Source organism: Desmodus rotundus, chromosome 9 (assembly GCF_022682495.2).
Source record: "Desmodus rotundus isolate HL8 chromosome 9, HLdesRot8A.1, whole genome shotgun sequence".
NCBI lineage: Eukaryota > Metazoa > Chordata > Mammalia > Chiroptera > Phyllostomidae > Desmodus > Desmodus rotundus.
In genome coordinates this window covers 102,541,285-102,563,077 of record NC_071395.1, presented here as the reverse complement: position 1 = coordinate 102,563,077, position 21,793 = coordinate 102,541,285, and the positions used below count along the sequence as shown (strand labels likewise).

The 21,793-nt window shown below is 41.7% G+C and overlaps 1 protein-coding gene and 1 long non-coding RNA gene across 3 annotated transcripts in view; one reads left to right on the top strand and one right to left on the bottom strand.

Moving 5' to 3' along the window:
• SKAP1 (src kinase associated phosphoprotein 1) overlaps positions 1–21,793 on the bottom strand; it is a 265,799-nt gene that overhangs the window by 212,033 nt on the left and 31,973 nt on the right. The window lies entirely within an intron of this gene.
• Positions 4,775–11,767, top strand: LOC128779190 (uncharacterized). Its single transcript, XR_008425088.1, has 2 exons — positions 4,775–5,361; positions 5,909–11,767. It is a non-coding gene; the product is annotated as an uncharacterized lncRNA (long non-coding RNA).

The following is a 21,793-nucleotide window of genomic DNA, read 5'->3' as shown; positions in this document are numbered from 1 at the left end:
TCTTCATTCTTCGCCAGATCCTCTGTGAGGGACTGAAAGCACAGAAAGCCTGAACTACGTGCCAGTTAGGCTAGAATGTTCAAATTGTGCAGAGTGATGTGATTGGCCCAAGACACACACGAGGTAAAAATTGGGGCCAGAAGGACCCAGGTCTGGCTAATGCCAGAATCTGTCTTACTGCCTGCAGATGAGGGTTGCTGAGGGAGGATCTGGGATCAGCGGGAAGATGCCTGGCAGGGGTGGGAGGGGGCGGGGTCACAGGGAGGCCAGGCCCAGGACACAGAGCGGGGGCCAGGCCTGTCAGAGCAGGTGGCAGAGGTCCAAAGCAGATATGTTTAGGGAGGGGTCAGGGCTAGATTCTAAGTGGGTTCCAATCTGAAAGATTCTGTTTTACCTTGTGAAGAAGGCTATGCTCCCGTGCAAGAATGAAAGATGACATGATAAATACTGTTATGGATTTTGGGGAAAAGAAACATTGAGGAAAATTGGAAAGCCTGCTGATATGAGGCGTATGACCTCCAGGCATCATTAAGGGTTCAGTTGAGGCTGGAGACTGAAATTTACTGTGGTGGCAATCCAATTGTATATTTTGTTCCAGGACTGATTAGCTACCCAGGTATAAGAGCACCAACAGTGGACAGGTGAATTGATCCAAGGTTAGGATCTTTCTAGGCTTGTGCAATATAAGGACGAGAGAGTAAGGAAGACTGGGAGGTTACATCATGGAGTTCAGGCTGGCCAGGGAAGAAATAAATGGCTTAAGGCTTGACTAGAGTGTCTGCACATATTAAATACTTTTAACAATCAATTAAAATATTCAAAAATGGGAGATACTATTCTACAATTCTCTCTCAAGACTGTCCTTTGTCCCACAAGTAGCAAACTTCTCCTACCCTTGTTTCAATGACTGACATCTCCATACACCCAACTGAAACCTAGGAATCATTCTTTTACTTCTTTCTCTATTTCTATGTATATTCGATCACCAAGATCTGTAGATTCTACTCCCTTAGTATCTCCTCTCATCTCTATAGGCACTGAATTCATTCAAGCCCTCAGAAGGCCTCACCTAGATCCCTACAACACATCCTAATCGGTATGCCTGCCATTTCGCTCCTTTCTGACCCATTCTCCTTAGTGATAATGGAGAAGGAAGAGCAGTGACTATGAAGAGCAAAGCCTTTGCAGACAGGTCTGGGTTGGACTCCCAGATCCTCTTCTAGCTGTGAGACCTTAGCTGCAGTCCAGTGTCCTCATCTTTAAAATAGAAATATCAATCATACCTGCCTCATATGGTTCTTGGAGGGTTAACTGAGATAATGTGCACAAGAACTGAGCACTGGGTCTGACACCTGGCAGGCCTTCAGTGTAAGTCAGCTGTTACGTCATTAGCACCATCACTATTCTAATGATCTAAGACGCAAACCCAGTCTTACTAGCCCTCTGCTTGAACCCCAGCCCTTAGGTCCTCCTCGGCTCTGCTCACGCTCCTCCTGTTACATACCCCTGCTTTGTCTGCCGGCATGCTTTTCCCTTTGTGCCCTGTCTTCTCCTAGGGAACTTTTGATGGTCCTTTGAGGCTCAGCTCAGCCTCTGGTGTTAGGTGCTCCCACAGCACGTCTGTACACACCTCTCAGCAACACCTGTAATATGGCACTACAATGTTCTTGTCTCTCTGTGTCACTGAGCCCTCAAGGGACAGTGGCACACAGCTTATGCTCCATAAATGCTTTCTAAATAAGCAAATGAAGGTGAGAAATGGAAGGGCTGTCTGAACTCAGCATGAGTGGAACATAGGGTGCATTTCAGGGAGGAGAGGGGACAGGGCTGGATGGGCGGGCTGAGGCAAGGCTCTCCCAACAATGCAGTGGGTATGGGTTTTATCACAAATAAGATGGGGAGAAATACCTTTACTTTCTTCTAAATTACTTACAAAAAGGCAAAAGGGGAAAAAATCAAAGAAAGGGAAGAAAAGCAAGAAGAGAAAGATAAAAATAAGAAAGCTTTGTTAAATTAAAGCCTTTCTCCAAATGAAGAACCCCCCCACCCCCAAAATATGACTTCAAAGGCTAGCCACGATGACCAGCAAAAATATACTTCAAAAGACACGACTGAATACACATCGCAGTGGCAAGAATCCAATATATAAATACAATCAATTTGTTTCCTCATTAAAAGCTTTCATGAAGAAAATGATTTAATACAAATGCTAAAGCTACTGACATAGATTAATTGAAAAATAACAACAGAATCCTAATTAAAGACATAATATTATTTCATCATTCATACTACACCAAAATCTGAATAGATATATAAAAACAGAATCCAGAAAGCAGGCTTCTACTGGTAACCACTCTAAGAGGTACAATGAATTATTGAAATTAAAAAAATAAAACTCCTACCTTCATGTGCACACCTTCTTCCAGTTATGAACCGAGATGTACACAAGTTCAGAAATCATTTTAAAATTATTTCACAATAAAAATTTAAAAAATAAAAATAAATAAAATTATTTCACAGTTTAGCCCTCACCTTGACTTTTTTTCCTATTGGTACAAGATTCTATACTAAAATATTGTCCTTTCCCATTTATTTTGTCGTACAATACCTACTGTAGTCATAGTTAAACCCTCACATGGAGGTACCCAATTGCTCAAATCATAAAGAATGAAACTGACTTTCATCTAAAGGCAGAGAACTATGCGATCAGTTCCATGGCTATATCAGTACAGGTCAGAGGTCACCAACAGTTCAACTACAATCAGTAGGTCAATTCTAGGACTTACCTGACCCTTTGTGGGGCCAGGGCTTTGAGTTCTGTCCCACTTCAAGGGATTTTTCAGCATCAGAAATATCTCCACATGTTGCTAGGCCACAGGGAAGTGCACAAGACAGTAGGCAAACACCAGGCCAAGGGGAGGACAAAACAATTTGCTACTGACCCCATCCCTATCCTTCACTCTAGAGAAGCTAATTAGGTAGGTTGAAATGTTGTCAGCTACTTGCTAGTAAAATGTTTCTATAAATTATTCCCAATCCTATTGGGGGACCCTCCTCACCACCCAAACCAATAGCCTCTACCCATACTTCCCAATCAAGTTGTTCTTCCTTCCTCCCTCTTCACTGTTAAAAATTCCACTGGAGCCCTGGCTGGTGTGGCTCAGTGGACTGAGCGCCAGCCTGAGAACCAAAAGGTCACTAGTTCAATCCCCAGTCAGGGCACATAACCTGGGGCTGGCCAGAACCCCAGTTGGGGACATGCAAGAGACAACATATTGCTGTGCCTCTCACACATGGATGTTTCTCTCCCTCCCTTTCTCTTTTCCTTCCTCTCCCTCTAAGAATAAATAAATATTTTTAAGAAATTCAGTTGGAAATCAAAGTAGCCTCTTACCTAAAAGAAAAGGTGTCTTCTGATAAAAATTTTTGCATATACTTGTCTGATTTTAAGAATCCCCTAGACCCCTTATTAAAACATGGATTCTCAGGGTCCACCTAAACCTAATAAATTAGCATCTCCAGGATAGGAACCTAGAAATCTGTACCTTTAACAAGATCCCCAGGTAATTCACATGCTGGGGTAAGTTTGGAAGCAGGTATTTTACCAACAGTCACCTGTTATAAGAGAACGCTAGACAGGCAGCTCCCACTTCAAGGATAGACTGTGTTCCATTTCCAGTTGTTTGGACCCTGGAATGCATTTTTTCTAATTAAACGAAGTAATGGATATTGGTAATTTTCTGGACCTGCTTCAAAAATCTACTAGATCTTGTTAACCGATCTAAGTTATAGTACACACTATTTTTAATTTACAAACCAACTGCATTTCAAAAGTTGAAGCATAAAGTCAGCTGAGTTAGAATGTACCTCCCCATAGAGTAAGCTCTAAGAAGTGGTTAGGTTACCTGGCTGTCCATAAAGGTTTATTAAACCCACAATAAACCAAAGCCAGCTATAGAAGCATGGTTAGAAGCATGAGTTTGGCGTCCTCGAAGCAAAAGATAATGGGAAGGAGAAGTGATTTGTATTCCTTCTGTGGGCATATGGAAGACAGGAATCTTTTGACACCCTTATCCTCTCTCCCTTTGCAACCATCCCCTGCCTCCCAATGGCCTCAGCCTGAGTGTCAAGGACTCACGTTACCTGCAGCTCCCTAATGCATCAGCTTACCCTAATGCATCCCTGCCCCAGGCTTTACTCTCCCAAAATTATCTACCTTGCCTCCCCAAATCCAGTCAGAACTCCTTTCCACAATTTAGTTCCATCCTATCTTCTCAACTATATATATCTTTCTACACCTAGAAACAGAACTGCTTTTTGGTTCTCAAACATGGTTAAACTTTAACTCCTCTGTCTGCATCTCTGTACCTGCTATTTTTGTATGCAATGCATCTCACCAAAAACCCATCCCTTTCAACCCATGGACAAGCCATGACGCCATCTCCTCCATGAAGGCCTCTCACAGCCCACCAACCAGGAGTGATTTCTTTCTCTGGGATTTTACAGTACAATCTATGTGTAATTCTCCTAAAACTTCAGACACAATATATCTTAAATTATAGTTTTTGTGCATGCTTATTCTTTCCATCAGCTGACAAATTTCTTGGGAATATTTTTTGGGTATCTAGTATGTGGTGTGCATCGTGTTAAGCACTTTTATATGTACATCAACAATCCTATCAGTGTAGGATTAGGTGTGTTATATAATTACTTGTTTTACTCTGCTCAAAAATAAGTTACAGAGGACTGGAATCTGTGTCATGTTCACTGTTGAGAGCTAGGAAAGAGGGCTAGCCAATTTTAAGCATTGCTAAGCAGAAAACCTCTTGAAGGTCACCAGAAGAGATAGGGGAGAGAAACAACATTGTTGGCCAAAGTAAGGGTAAAGGTAAACAATACGTGATTTGCAGAGGGCTTATTCTGAGTTACAGCCAATTAGAGGGCCATAAAACTTTGGGTGCCAGACTCATCTCGGGTCTGGACCCTTATCTTTAAACTGAGGGTACAAATTAAGTGGGACAGACAGATGGTTCTTATCAACAGGAGACAGACAGATAGTTCCTCCTGACCCCAGAGCTATGCAGAGATAACCGCAACTCCCACTTTTGTAACTTGCTTGCTTGCTTCTCACCGTATAAAAGAGCTAGCCTGTGAGCGTTCGGCGCGACTCCCCTTTGCAGCCTTAACGGGCACCCTGGGAGTTCGCCCCTGCGCAGGTAAAAATAAAGTACCATCTAAGTGCACTCCACACGTCTCCATTTGATTTTCTGCTCGCGTACGGGATACAACATTTGGAGGCCCCAGCGGGATCTCCCTTTTGGGAGTTTTGCTTTCGGAGACTGGGTGGACAGTTCGAACTCAGTAAGTAATTTGTCAGGATCCTGTTTTGGTTTTGGTTTCAGTCCTCCGGAGGCTTTGCCCTGAGGTAGTAGGCAGGACGCTGCCGGAACCCTACCCAGGGGTTCGGAGAATAGTGGGACGCCACTTCCGAATATAGGTTTTGTCTCTGTGCCGTGCGGCCTTGTCGTGTTTGTCTGTGTTATGTTGTCGGAGGTATGTTATTAATGTAGTGAGAATGAGAGTGTGATTGTGTCTGTGGCTCCACCGGCATCAGCCTACGGAGCGTGCGTGGGCCCCAACCTGCGGTTCCTTAGTCTGTCATACGGCATAACGGCTGGGAGTTTAACCCGAATTCTACGCGGGCAGCCTTAGCTAAGACAGACCTAAGTCCTCGCGAGAGGAGAGGCCAGGCGGGCGAGGCGAATATCCTCCGACCTCGTTAGCTGTTTGTCTCGATATTGTGCTTGTCTCAGTTACGTGAAACTAACCCTTGTGAAAATGGGCCAGCGGGAGTCCACCCCCGAACTCCCCGCTTGATTGCATCTTGAATAACTTTTCTGATTTCCAGCGTCGTGCACGCGGCTACGTGAGCGTGCAGCTCGATCCGGAGTTCCTGCGGACTCTTTGCCAGCTAGAATGGCCGACTTTTGGTGTCGGATGGCCTGCAGAGGGGACTTTCGACCTCCCGGTATTGTTTGCAGTTCGGGCCACAGTTTATAGAGCCCCACACCCCGATCAGATAGTTTACATCAATGTGTGGGTAGATATAGCCCCAGACAAGCCAGGCTATATTCAGAAATGTCTAAGAAGGGGTACTTCCCGCGGAAGAACAGTTCTGTTAGCCGCGGGAAGAGGAAAACAAAAAGAAATTCCCGGAGCCCTCCGCGCTGAGAGGGCGGAGGGTGCCTAAACTCTACCCCCACCACTACCAGGACCTGGGGAGGACATGTTAGACCCCTTGAATGTGCTCCCTCCCTACCCTAGGAGGGAAGTGCCGCATTCTACCCAGCCGGAGGAGGGAGGGACACTCTCGAGCCCTCCTCACACCCGAGGGGGAACTAGAGAAGGGGAGGAGGCTCTAGTATTCCCAGCACCTCCGGCACTTCTGCCACTCCGTGAGGCACCGCCCAGACCGGGTGCCCCTGCTGGAGCACCCCCTCGGTTGATATATGTTCCTTTCTCCACTAGTGATCTGTATAATTAGAAACACCAGAATCCCCCATTTTCTGAGAAACCGCAGGGATTAATTTCCCTACTAGAAACTATATTTAGGACTCACCAGCCAACCTGGGATGATTGTCAGACTCTATTTACCTCAGAAGAAAGGGAAAGAATTTATAGGGAGGTTGCAAAGATTGTGTTGGGAGAAGGGGAGGGAGGAATCTCCCGCTGCTTTCCTAGAAAGATTACTACAGGCAGGTGCGGTAGTTCTTAGGAGCAATAGGATATTGCCGCCTCTGGATTCTTGGGTTTGCAGAATTGGCCAAGCCTCTCCATGAACTTACGAGGGGAAAAGAGGGAAATATAACTTGAACTGAAAAAGAGAACCAAGCCTTTGAGGCGCTTAAGGCAGCTTTGGTATCTGCACCTGCCAAATTTAGGAAAGCCATTCCAGCCGTTTGTGGCAGAAAACGGAGGCATTGCAAAGAGAGTGCTGAGCCAGGCTTTAGGACCCTGGAGAAGGCCCGTGGCCTATTTGTCCAAGAGATTGGACCCAGTAGCCTCAGGGTGGCCAGCCTGCTTACTTGCTCTAGTTGCCACAGCCATGCTAGTGAAGGAGGCCAGCAAGCTCACCCTTGGACAGAATTTGCAGATAATTGGGGAGCATCATATAGAGAGAATTTTGAAATCCTCTCCTGATCGCTGGTTGTCTAATGCACGGCTAACTCAGTACCAGGTGCAGTTGCTGAATTCCCCATCAGTCCAGTTCCTGAAAAGTGCCGCCTTGAATCCAGCCACCCTGCTTCCAGCCCCTGATCCAACCATCATGCATAGCTGCCATGAAATATTAGAGCAGGTCACAGGCGTGCGCCCAGACTTGTGGGATGAGGCATACGAAAAACCAGAGCTCACTCTGTTCTCGGATAGCAGTAGTTTCCTTAGGGAAGGGCAGCGGTACACGGGGGCTGCGGTAACCACGGAAACTGAAGTCCTTTGGCAGCAAGCCCTGCCAAAAGGAACTTCAGCCCAGAGGGCGGAGTTGATGGGGCGTTTGCAAGGTCTAATCTTAAGAAAGCTGCAGGATATCTCTGCATATCTAGGGACTTTGAGTAGAAGATGCCTGTACTGGTAGGGACTTTTGGCTGCCACATACTGAGTTTAAGTGCTGAGTTTAAGTACAGTCCTTCCCAGGGTGGGAAAGGAGCAGGGATTAAAGGTAGACTGTGGTTGAGTCTGGATGGGCAAAAATGTGTAGAAAGGCTGTGAAAGTTTTAAACCTGGAGGAAAGGAAACCTTAACTACTTGTTTTCTGGTTTTATGGTAATGTAGTTTCATTTTGCTTCCGTTTCTAATCAGAAACCCCCTGTATCTGAAGACCTGGTTAGGGTCACCTGAAGACCTAGTGAAGGTCGCCTGTGACCGGTTGGAGAGAGTGCCTTTGCCACTCAGGACCCAGGAAGGGTCATTTGGGCCTGATGTGTGTTTCAGCCTGAGGCAAGGGAGCATGTCTCTGCCAAGAGACCGGACCTGAATGGCATGTCTCTGCGGAGGCTCCAGTAGACGCGCCGGTGCAAGAGGATGCCTCTACCTGTGTGCTGTTCTTATAGAACTCCGTCTGTGTTCTAGATTTTGTTCTGTATCTTCTCTGAAAAGAAAATTGAGGATTCCAGGGATAGTTAAAACTTCACACTCTGTAGGAAAGTGAACAAGGGAAAGTGCAAGATATGTAAATGAAGATGTATGAAAGGATACAGAAGGTTGGTGGATGTTGCAGAAGGTCTATGGGAAGCTGTAAAGATAGAAGAGGGTTTGTAAAAAGGTGTGTAAAAGGTTATAAAAGTTTGTGAAAGTTTTGGAAAGAAAGTGTGTGGGGCCAGTAATAGAAGGTATAAGGCATAGAGATGCAATCTTAGTAGATATCAGAAGGAAAAGGATTTTCCTTCGCACTTGGTATTTTTCTCCCTACCTGATCCCTCCAGAATTTGGCATTCTGAAGGAGTGAGTAATGACATAAGGTTTCTCTGCATAAATCCATTAAGACCAGTCATTAATAGTTTGTTAACCGATGCTTTGACTGGAATGTCACGCCTGAAGGAGGCATGTCTGGGTTCTGGTTGTCACCAGGAAGCCCCGAGGAACTGGGATTGACTTGAGAAGCTAGCAAAAGCCCACAGGAAGAAGCCTGGCACCTTGGTTGATTGTGTGGTTCGTGGCAGTCTTTCCAGGGAAGGAACGAAGGTTGCTTTCCTGAAAGATGGATAAAAAGGAACCTGTAGGCACAACGAAAGCCTCAAGGATTTAAGTGAAACAACTGGTACAGGTGAAGCCAGGTGGCAGATGTGTGGCTCTGCTTCTGTGCCCTGAGGGGCAGACTGAAGTCAGTCTAAAGGTTCCCTGAGTGAGTTCCAGTGAAGCGAACTTAAAGATCATAGGCGATCCAGGCTGCTCTTGGTGTGTTTATGCAAACGAACAGGCAGAATTAAAAGTTGGACTCAAAGTAGTCTCTTTAATAACGATGAGGGTGCTCTTAAGGAGAAAAATCATGGTCTAAGGAAAATCACAATGCTCAGTATTGGATATAGAAATCATGCAGCTGTCTTGAAAGTTTGCTTTCATTTGAAAGTTGAAACTGGGTTTGTAATATTACTGAAGATGTTCAATTTACAGGCACGAAGGGCCTGTCAAATTGCCATTGCTGTATGTCATCGCAGCAAGGGCCTTGCAACTGAATGTCTTCCCAAAAGACAGTCTCACCAGCATAGAGACTGGCTTGGGAGTGGTTGTGTAAATTAACCTGCGTGTTCCTCCTTCTGTTTTCATAGGGCGTGGGACTATGGCCTCATTACCTGAGAGAATGGTTGCAATATAGGCCTCACTTAAGGAGCCCATCTTCATCATCTACCCCTGAGACTCAGCTAGTTTGGTTAAACTAGGTAGTTGGGTTGGTAAAGGGTTTGAGAGATCTGTGGGCTTCACTTCAGAGCTTATCTTCCCTTTTCTGTCCTAATAGCCAAGACAGAAAGGGCCCAGAGATCTGAAAGGAGAGAAATCCTGATATATTCCCCTCAGCCTGAGTGAAGTGTAGTGAGCCACAGGGTTTTGGATAGGTGTAGCATGTCTCATACACCTTCCCTTCCTCCAGATAAGCCATTCTTTACCTAGGTGCCTGCCTTTCTGATTCGGTAATTATGATTTAATTGTGCCTTCCAACTCTCTTGCCAAATCTGTCACCTCCAGAATACGACGAGGATGCCAACTGTCCAGTAATGCCAGCCTTTGGACACCGAGCTTGCAACTTCGCAGTGACAGCCAACTGACTTGGATTAAATAAGGTCCTTCCCCTTACAGGAAAGGACTACCTCCGTGCTGCACCCCCTTTCGGGGCACCCCTGACCCAAGGTTAGGTAGGACAACGTCCATGTCCAGCCGGAAGCAGTTACAAGAAGATGAGACCTTCGCCCATTGTCCTTTATATAATTATAAAGGGGTTATATATCTGAAAGGAAGGATTGAAGCAGGGTGCAGCCAAGAGGAGGTCCCAGGAAGGGATTTGTAATAGGGTCCAGAACTCAAGGTGTACCATTCCTAGGCCCCTTACTCATAATTCTTCTGGGGATTAAGCCTAGGGCCTTGCATCCTACAGACCCTAGTTCAGAATCTAGAAGCCACAGTCACTCGTACTGCAGTAGCTAAGGTGCTGGCCCTTCAGAATTATCAGCATCAGTACCAGAAACTAAGGCAGTTTACTGATACCCAGAACTATGGCCAGCTCTATAGTGATGCTAAAGGAGCCGAGAACAACTTTTTGCATCAAAAGGGGGGAATATAGTAGATAATGGTTTAGTTAGTATGCTGCTCCCAGTTACTATGCTGCTTCCAGGTTGCCCCTGGCTGCTCACTTACAGGTTCAGTGAGCCCAGGTGGCACTAAGGGAACCTGTGCTCAGGTTTGGGGAGGAAGTGAACCCCTAGGCTCTATAAGCTGAGCCTGCATGAATATTAGGAATTGGATACTAAGCCATGTAGGTACACCACCATTTTAGGTAAGCCGATTATAGAAATCGTTGTTTAACAACAAGGAACATGACCCACTCCTCCGAAAAGAATCCAGGATTACTGAAAGCCCCTGAGGGCATTTGGTTTATATGCCTCCAAGGAATATATCTTTGTTTGCCACCAATTTCTTATCAAGAATTTCGTGTAACTGGGTACATAATTCCCCAAGTGTATCTCTATGCAGGAAACCCAGATTTTGTTCTCCCCTCTAGGACTAGGAAAAAAAAAACTCCCCTTCTTATACCCATAGTAGCCACTGTTAGGATCTTAGGGTCCCCCGCACTCAGTGCTGCAGCCCTCATTCGGGAGATTTAGAGTTAAGGCAGCTTTTGCAGACTTTCTCTAAGGACATATCTCTGCTGCAAGATCAGGTAGCTGATTTAGAAAGACTGGTAGACTCCTTAGCAGAGGTAGCTGTCCAAAATCGGAGAGGATTAGATGTATTGTTCTTAAGGAAAGAAGGATTATGTGCAGCATTAGGAGAAACTTGTTGCTTTTATGCTAATCATTCAGGGATAATTAGAGATAGTATCAAGGTCTTAACCCAGAGACTAAAAGAATGAGAAAATCTAGAAGAACCAACGCAGGAATCTATTAAGATGTCCCCATAGTTGACTACCCTGATTTCCTCTATTAGTGGGCCTTTATTAATTATACTCCTCTGTTTAACCTGTGGCCCCATCATTAGTATGATTCAAGGATTTGACTCATAAGTGCCAACAAGGAAATGGGGGAATGTTGAGAGCTAGGAAAGAGGGCTAGCCAATTTTAAGCATTGCTAAGCAGAAAACCTCTTGAAGGTCACCAGAAGAGATAGGGGAGAGAAACAACATTGTTGGCCAAAGTAAGGGTAAAGGTAAACAATACGTGATTTGCAGAGGGCTTATTCTGAGTTACAGCCAATTAGAGGGCCATAAAACTTTGGGTGCCAGACTCATCTCGGGTCTGGACCCTTATCTTTAAACTGAGGGTACAAATTAAGTGGGACAGACAGATGGTTCTTATCAACAGGAGACAGACAGATAGTTCCTCCTGACCCCAGAGCTATGCAGAGATAACCGCAACTCCCACTTTTGTAACTTGCTTGCTTGCTTCTCACCGTATAAAAGAGCTAGCCTGTGAGCGTTCGGCGCGACTCCCCTTTGCAGCCTTAACGGGCACCCTGGGAGTTCGCCCCTGCGCAGGTAAAAATAAAGTACCATCTAAGTGCACTCCACACGTCTCCATTTGATTTTCTGCTCGCGTACGGGATACAACATTCACCACAAACGTGCTTTGCACATAGTATGTGCTCAATAAACATTTGTTGAATGAATGAATAAATGAGATAGCATTATTCACTTTTTATGAAGAAACTGAAGCTCAGTAAGTGCTGGCCCAGCAATCATTGGGATTCAAATCCCACTGCGGAACCTGATAACGATGTCATCTTGAGCAAGCTGATCACCTCTCAGAACCTCAGTTTGCTCATCCTAACTGGGGATTATAACACTACCTTCCTCACAAACCTGCTATAAGAATTAAATGAGATAATGTGTGCACAGCCCTTGGCACTGGGCCTGGCACATGGTACACGTGTGATGAATGTTCATTGTGATTATTATTCTTAAATTGCAGACAGAAGGCCCTCATTCTTCCTTAGGAAAAGGGCCCTCTATTACTTTTATAACCCTCAGTGTAGTACCACTATGTATTGCCTATAATCGAGATTTAACAAACTTACTGGGCATTGAATTTCCTCAGCACACGCCATCTGAACCAAAAATAAAGGAAACCATTGAATAGGGCACTACACAATCAGGTCTCTTAAGCATCCATGTAAGAGGATGATGAGCCCAAATAAATCTCTAAATAGTGAAACTCCACATAAGTAACAAATTAAAACGAAACATTTCAGACCTTCTAAAGAAGAAATCTGTGGGCAGTGGTCTCCATGATGGCTCTGTCCATGAGTCTGGCCACTCACTTGGAAAACAGGGATGTATCTTCTCTGTCTTATGTCTTGATCATCTGGCATAGTGCCCAACAATGGAGTAAACAAATAGCTGGTACATTTGTTAAGTAAATTAACTGCTTCCGGTTTGTAATCCTCACCCTGCCTTTAGTTAATTCTATTTCTCTTTATGGCCAACATAAAAATCAATCATGGTGACTGATGTTTTGAGAAGGAGGAAGTGAATGATTTTCTCAAATATCATCACTTTAAAAAACTAGTCTCACTAATACCAATGTTTTACTAACATTATCTACACACAGAGTGTAGATAACCCTTTTCTAATGAAGGGTTCATTCTGTATCAGTGCAGCACAGCTCAAGAGGGTAATGTCTAAGAAATGGAAGTTGTTTCCAGTCAGTGATACCTCATCCAAAGAAGACCTTGAGAATAAACTTCCTTTATTTAAAAAAGCATTTTAGAAAAATCATAAATTATTCAGAGGGTTTCTGTATTTCATATGGCTCAAAAAATAATTTTATTTTCATGTGTGTATGTTTAGTAAAACATCTCCTAATACAGCTGGGATTTTATTCCCCTGCAGCAGTGACCCAAGGTTAACTATACAACTAAAACCTAAATCTTCTTTCCATATCTTTTTCCCCCTCAGTACCAACTCCTTTCCCACCTAGAAACTAAATCTTCTTCAGCTCTTAAATCCCTGTCCCTTTTTAAAACAGGAAAGGCTCTGATATCAGTGGCTTATGATTAAATACATATTTACCGTAGAGAGTTGGAAAATACAAATAAACAAACAAAAGAAATTAAAAATCACTCAAACTCTACCAGCTACAGATTACTATCATTAACACTTTGGTGCTTTTCCCCCCCTAGGCATTTTTCTCTGTGAGATTTTATATACATATTTAACCATTGTTTTATTTGTAGTATATCTTATTGTTCTACATCAATAAATCTTCCATAGCATGAATAAGTACACTGTCTTTTTAAGTTTACCCTTTCAAGAGAATGGAGAGCAGAATAAACTAAAACAGGGAGAAACTTGAAGCAGAAAACCAGAAAAGGGAAATTTACAATGCTCTAAGAAAGACTTTACAAAGGGTAAAGTGACAGAAGGGATAGAAAGGAGAAGACAGATTTAGGATGAAGAATCAGTAGGCTTGTTGATGGTTTGGGGAGGAAAGAGAGGAGTCAGGAATGACTCTCAGGATTCTGCCTTGAGAGACTGGGCCTAGGAAAAGCATTATTAGACCTTAGGGGTGAGCAGAATATAAAATAAAGAGTTCAGTTCTGGGTACTCAGTAAGTTAGGACTCTTCTAGCTCTAAGGAACAGAAAACCTGACTGAGAGAAGCTTAAACAAGTAGAAGTTTATTTTTTCTTCAAAAGATGATTCCAAGGTTGATGCTGGCCCACCAATGGCACGAAGGACCTGGGCTCTTCCCAAATTTCTGCTCCAACGCCTTAGAGCAGAGTACCGTCTTAGGTGGCTAGTGCATTTCAACATATTGCTGTCTCCAAAGCATAAGACTGTGAGAGGCTATCAGAAGTCGTCTTCTTACATTTCTTTGGCCAAAACTGTATCTGATGTAAACCCTAGCCCAACCACTGACACAACACAATGGCTTTCAGATCATGATCCATCCCTAGGTGGGCAGGGTTCCACCCACAAGGAAGAAAGGAGGGTGGCTGCAGGGTTGGCATCCAGCAGAGTCTGTCCCAGCTAAAGTCAAGTCTGTGAAGTCTGAGGCATCTCTGTCAGACACCCAAAAGGAGGTATCCAATATAATGTCTGGTGACTTGGAGAGAGAACTACAGCCAAGCAGTAGAATAGGGAAGAAACAGGTACAGAGGAAACTGTGAAGTTATGGATGTGCACACCTTTGCCTAAGGATGTGTTGGGGGAAGAGGCAAGCCTGAGGGACAACAGTGAAGAGGGCAGGGTAGAAAAATGAGCTCCAAACAAAAGCTTTTTTTTTCAACAAGGAAGAAGGTAAATCAGGAGAGATAATCATCATGGGAATGAACAGAGAGAGAGTGTTTTGGGGTTTTTTTTTTTTCAAATTTTTGAGGAAAAGGAACCTATTAACAGTGTCACATGTTACGGAGAGAACAAAGACAAAGACTAAACAGTGTCATCTGAATGTGGCAATGAGAGACTTACTTGATAGAAACAAAGCCTAGATTATAGGGGACTGAGGAGTAACCACACAAGAGGAAACCAGGAATGGCTAGTCTAGGCTCCCATTTCAAGGAGGGAGGGAGGGAGGGAGGGAGGGAGGGAGGGAGGAAAGAAGGGAGGGAGGGAGGGAGGGAGGCAGGGAGGGAGGGAGGAGAAAGGAAAGGGAACAGGCCATGCTCCTTCATCATAATTAGACATGTCATCTGCAATCAATTTACTGAAGTCTAAAAGAAGATTCCAAGTATCTTTTGGTATCGATTGTTTATAATGTTCCAATAAAAATTTATTACATAAGTCTAAGAATTTAAATCTTCCATTAAGCACCAAATTCCAATAGAGAATGGCCATTTCTAGATCTAATCCTTTTTGTCCTCGATTCTTTGCAAAATTAAAAGTAAAATAGTAAAAAATCATTAGAGAGAGAGAAAAATACATACAGGACAGTAGCTAAGGGAATCACTGTGTAGGGTGTAGTGTTTTTAATAACATTAGAAGAGATTTGAGCACATTTATATGATGAATGGAGAGATGTAACAAAGAGGGAAAAGCTAAATTTAAGAAAGAGGATTTCTGGGTTGTCTTTTAATTTTGCTGATGATTTCCTTTGCTGTTTCCTTTGCTGAAAATGTTTTGGTTTGATATAGTCCCATTTGTTTATTTTTTCTTTTGTTTCCCTTGCCTAGAGAGATATATCTGATAAAAAATTGCTACAAGCGATGTCCAAGATTTTGCTACATTTTCTTCTAGGATTTTTATGGTTTCCGGTCTAACATTTAAGCCTTTGATCCATTTTGAATTTATTCTTGTGTGTGGTACAAGAAGGTGGTCTAGTTTCATTTTTCTGCACATATGTGTCCAATTTTCCCAACACCATTTATTGAATAGACTATCTTTAGCCAACTGTATGTGCTTGCTTCTTCTGTCAAATTTTAATTGACTATAAAGGTGTGGGTTTATTTCAAATATTAACTGACTATAAAGGTGTGGGCTCTCTATTCTGTTCCATTGATCTATGTGTCTGTTTTTATGCCACTACCAAGCTGTTTTGAGCACTATGGCCCTGTAGTATAGTTTGCTATTAGGTAGCATGATTCCTCCAACCTTGTTCTTCTTTCTCAGGATTGCTGCTGCTATGTGGGGCCTCTTGTGGTTCCATATAAATTTTTGAAATATTTGTTCTAGTTCTATGAAATATGTCATTGGAATCTTGATAGTAATTGCTCTGAATCTATAGATTACTTTGGGTAGTATGGACATTTTAATGATGTTAATTCTTCCTATTCATGAACACAGTATGTGCTTCCACTGTTTATATCTCCTTCAGTTTCTTTCTTCAGTGTCTTATAATTTTCCCAACACAGTTCTTTTACATCCTTGGTTAGGTTTATTCCTAGGTATTTTATTCTTTTTGAAGCAATTGTGAATGGTATTTTCTTAACTTGCCTTTCTGTTAGTTCGTTATTGGCATATAAAAATGCAACTGATTTCTGGGTATTAATTTTGTATCCTGCTACTTTGCTGAAATCATTATCAGTTCTAGTAGTTTCTTAGTGGAATCTTTGGGGTTCTCTATGTACAGAATCATGGCATCTGTGAATAAAGAGTTTTACTACTCCCTTTCCAATTTTTATGCCTTTTATTTCTTCTTCTTGTCTTATTGCTGTGGCTAGGACTTCCAGTGCTATGTTGAATAAGAGACATAAAAGCAGACATACCTGTCTTATTCCCAATATTAAGGGGAACACTTGTAGTTTTTGCCCATTGAGTATGATGTTGGCAGTGGTTAATATCCAAAATTTACAAAGTACTTACAAAACTCAACACCAAAAATATATATATACAACCAAATTAAAAAGTGAGAAAAAGGCCTGAATAGACACTTCTCCGAAGAGGACATACAGATGGCCAATAGAGATATGAAAAGATGCTCAACATCACTAATCATCAGAGAAATGCAAATTAAAACCACAATGAGATACCATCTTACACCTGTCAGAATGGCTAAATCAACAACCAACAAACAACAAGTGCTGGTGAGGATGTGGAGAAAGAGGAAAGCTTTCACACTGTTGGTGGGAATGCAGATTGGTGCAGACACTGTGGAAAGCAGTATGGAGATACCTCAAAAAATTAAAAATGGATCTGTCTTTTAACCCAGTGATCCCACTTCTGGAAATATATCCAAAGGCACCCAAAACACTAATTTGAAAGAACTTAAGCACCCCCATGTTCATTGCAGCATTATTTACAATTGCCAAGATATGGAAGCAGCCCAAGTGTTCATTAATAGATGAGTGGATAAAACAACCATGGAACATTTACACAGTGGAATACTACTTGGTCATAAAAAAGAAGAAAATTTTACCCTTTGTGACAGTATAGATGGACCTGGAGAACACAATGCTAAGTGAAATAAGCCACTAAGAGAGAGACAAATACCATATGATTTCACTCATGTGGAATCTAATGAACAAAATTGAGCTAACAAAGAAAATGGGGACAGACTGAGGTGGAGAGCAGGATGACAGCTAGTGGGGAGAGGAGGTTAGGGAGTGAAGGGATTGAGCAAAAAGGAAAAAGGACTCATGGACAACAGTACAGTGATTGCTGGGGAGAGGTGTGTATAAGGGGACTAAAAGGTAATGGAACAAAATACAATAAAGATTAAATAAAATACAAAAAAATAAGAACTTAAAAGTATGAGTTACAGCAGTCTTCTCAAATGTTAACATGCATATAAATAACACTGGGATCTTACTAAAGTGCAGATTCTGAATCAGTAGGTCTGACTCAATGGTGCCTGAGAGTCTGCATTTCTAATAAGTTTCTAGGTGGTGTTGGTGTTGCTGGCTCATGGGCTACACTTAAGAGTATCAAGGAGCTAAAGACTCTAGCAAAAAAGATTCCTTGCTTTACCTTTTCTATTACACTAGCCTGTAAAGTCCTGAGAATCTTTCCTCATTTCCTTGCTAACTCTATGCATCCATTTTTTCTAATAAATAAAAATAGGGAGGAGGGGGTAGAAAACCTCAAAAAGGGTGGGGGCTTTTTCTTCTAAGCAACTATTAGCTACACACACTGCTTTCATGAACATGTCAAATATCTATCTTGTGTGATTAAATACCTCTGTGGAACCTCTAATATTTCAAAGAGAGCACCTAGCTATTCAGTAAAAGAATAAGAGGCTGGGAACAGCAATTAATTCTACTTATGCCATATGGCAGTACAGAACACTGGCTGGAACCTGAAAACTCAATTTCACAAGAGTCTTACTTATTCTGAATTTTAATCATTATAGGATCAGCAAACATATGCCTACCAACCTGGTCCATTTACACAGAATTCTAAAGAATAATCACATTGCACACTCAAAAAATGATTGGTTTTTCCCAGGTGGACTTAAAATGTCTCTCCTACCAGATTTTCAAAATAAAGTGGATGCTGACAGCTCCAGTTTAATTTCCCTGTTAAATAAAATCTTCAAACAGTTCTTTAATGAACAGTATCGCTTGCCTTCTTACCATTTCATTGTCAGCTCACAATTTTGCACAAGTCTAATTTTCCCTGGTTCTGGATTCCTCAGCCCTGGGGCTGGTTCAGTTGCTGGCCCTCCTGTCCTTGTACCTCCATCCCACCACATTCTCTCCATTTCACCTCTCTTCAGAATGGAGACATTATCATTTTCAACACATACTCCATCCCTGTCTTCTTAGAGCTGAGATACTTTCATCTCCTGGACATCTAATAACTTCAAGATAAGGACAGAAAAATCAGTTCTTGTTCTGTGAACTTTTGTCTCCGGTGCTTGAGAGACTATCCTAATATCCCCTGAACATGTTTTAGTGATAACATTTACTGCACTAGGGCCAAAATGATTTTCTGCCACTTTCAATTCTAGTTCAATAAAAGAATAAGAGCTTTGTTTCTAACCTCTGTCATTTTTAATACCATAAAATGATTTAAAAAATGTAAAATTGAGTTCTATTTCCTCCTGGACTACCAATCTCATATTAGCTTTCCTTTTATCAAATTTATGAGAAAAGTCAGAAATTGCCTTTCCTTTGGAAAAAAAAAATCAAAATTTCAGGATCTCCTGGGCAGAATGTTTGAATTGAATTTCAGCTCTCAATAATTGCTATCCTGGAAGTTTTAAAGAAGTAAAAAAGTTAGCTACTTAAAGTTAGTTATGTCAGAAAGAACAAATTGGAGGATTATCCTTTAGTCTACACTCATCCAAAAATAATGTTATTCCTAGAAAATTACCATCCTAAAAAAATCACAAAGATGTCTATTACAGTTCCAAATTAAGGAAGTCTATGGTTTTCTGAAACCACAGTGAATGGAGTCTATGGTTTCTGAACTGCAAAGTGAAACATATGATGTTTTTTTGCAACCTAATAGTATTATGAAAAATTTCAAATATGCAGTAAAGGTGAAAGAACACCCATATATGTCTACAATCTAGGCTCTGTGATTCATTCACATTTTGTCATATTTGCTTTGTTACATACTTTTCCATCCATCTTATTTTCTGATGCATTCCCAAATAAACTGCTGGCCTCAGTACTTTCCAACCCTAAACATTCCAGCACACATACATAATTAACTACACTTCAATATTTATCCACAGTTCTTTTAAATCAATAATCTTTTGAAAGACGCCAATTTATTTTTCTTTGCAATGGCTTGGCTAAGCGAACTAAACAACCAGTTGGAAGTTCTACATTCTAAGTCCTAATCTTTCATTAATTCTGATACTTAGAGTAATTTCTTATATATCAGTTCTCTCATCAACAAAGGAACAAAGGCACTTGGGAGACATGGTAGAAGGTCTCAATTACTAAATTGTAAAGTGGACTCTGGTTATGGCAGAATTCACAAATGTGAAACACTCACTAAAATAACTTAGGGGAATAGTGAATTGGAGATTATGTGGGTATAAAATTTTCCATCAATTATAATGAGAACCTCAAAAATGGCTCACAAACTCCAGAGAGCTTGAGTTTCAACATTTAATGATAATACATCATACATAAACCACAATGCGTCTATGAGAAAACAATTTGAAGTTGGACTATTGAAAACTGAGTTATTCTAAGTGGGAATTTCATAACAAAGTACTAGCACCATATTGGAGTCTTCTTGGCTTTACAAAGTCAAGGTATTCCTGGTTTGTAAACTCCTTATTAATTGGCTATAGTTAAGACTTGCCACAGGAATAGCTGCCCTTTCCTTTATGAGCTATCTGCTCCCCAACACAACATTTTTTTTCTTCCGGAAGATTGGCCCTGGAAGGGGCATCCTTTGAAGCCTAAAGAATCAAAAACTACAGCAAAGCACTGCTGAGAATTTTGAAAGAAATATGAAGAAACAACACTGGACCTGGGGCAATAGGCTGAGATCTTCCCAAACGGGTCAGCAGTTGGTCCATAAAATATTCCAATTGCCAAGGAGGCGGTGACATCTTGTGTAAATCAAAAACTAAAACCCTAAGATATCTCATTTCCATTTTAAATGCATGGGGGTTAAATATGGATATCTAGCACTGGGTAAGTTCCTGTGGGATGGATTCCACACACCCCCCACCCCAGCCCGTCTTCTCTGAGCTCTTTGCTGAGTGTGATGAGTAGGACTGCATTTCATTATCAACCCTGCTAGCACTGCACTTCAGGGAGACTAGATGAGGCTACACAGTGGGAGAGAAGATCCGGCTTCCAAAGAAGAAATGATTCACATGGTGTGATTATAAAAACCCATTTTACACCCAACTCATTTTCAATAGAATCATGAAATAAAATAGAATCCTAAGGAAATGAAATTTCCTGCATCATTTTCCAAATTAAAAAAAAATCATAGTTTACAGTATAAGAAATCAAATAGAGATTTCAAGGTTTGGTTGGTCATATTTGCATTTTTGTAACATTTGGGCAAAAAATAATTGCAAACAACATTTTGGGGGAGACAACTTAAAAAGAAAATGTAAGATCATCATCGGGGAAATCTTCAACTGAATTGGCCAGTGTTACAGAAATAGCGTCAGAACAATGAGTTGGGCTCCTGACAGCTGACCCAGCTCTTGCATTTCTCTCTCCTTTGCTCCAGTTTCACTGTAACAGGAGTGGAGACAGGGTGGGTCTGTATCGGAAATAAGAGAAAACAAGAAAATTAGAGAAAACCACCATCAGAAGGTCCCACGTGACAAGGTTGCTGGAGACCCCCAAATAGATGAATACAGTGAGGCATTTTTTCACTGGCTTTCTGTAAGCAGAGAAAATAGTACAGCACTGGGACAAAAGACTAGCTCCAGATTAAATGAGACTGAAAATCAAGGCCAAAGCCAACAGTGGTAAAATGAAGCCAGTCACTTCATATAAATGGTATTTTCACACAATGTAGGAATTAAAAGCCTCCATTAATAGACAAATAGAAAAGCTTCATGTAGGAAAAATTGAGGATTTTCTGAGACCTCCCAAGACAAATTCACGCTGAGTAGATAACAGGAATGCACCCAAATGATAACAGCTATAATTCTTTCAGGAGTAAAGCAAATTTCAGCAACCTAAATACATGGCTGAAGAGTAGTGCTCAGCGTATTATTCTAACCAGGTAGGCCAACCTGAAGGGTGCAAGCTCAATGACCTGTCTCCTATGTCACTTTTCAAAATTTCCTTTCACTCTTGATAGAACATATTGTGTTGAAAGGGCTCAATGCTGGAAATTTTTAACAGAAACTTTTGAAAGGAACAAATATATTCATCCAAAAAATTTTTTAAACCCACCTATCACTTAGCATAAAAAATACTGAAATACTATTAGAGTCAGTTACTTATATCCCATAAAATATTTATTTATTTTATGGGCTAGCTGAAGGGAGAAGCTTCTGCCCACTAATACCACCATAAAATAGCACAGTGTAAAATAAATGGATCAATTTGATCTTGGAGCTGGTGTCAAATCCAAGACACCCATACAAGTGAAAGAATAAACAAAATAATTATCATCATAAGATTAAAAGGAGGACTGTACATTTCAAAGCTGCTTTGAAAGGACAGAAGACTTGCTATGAAAGAACACAGTAAGTGGCCTACCTTTCCTGGGTAAT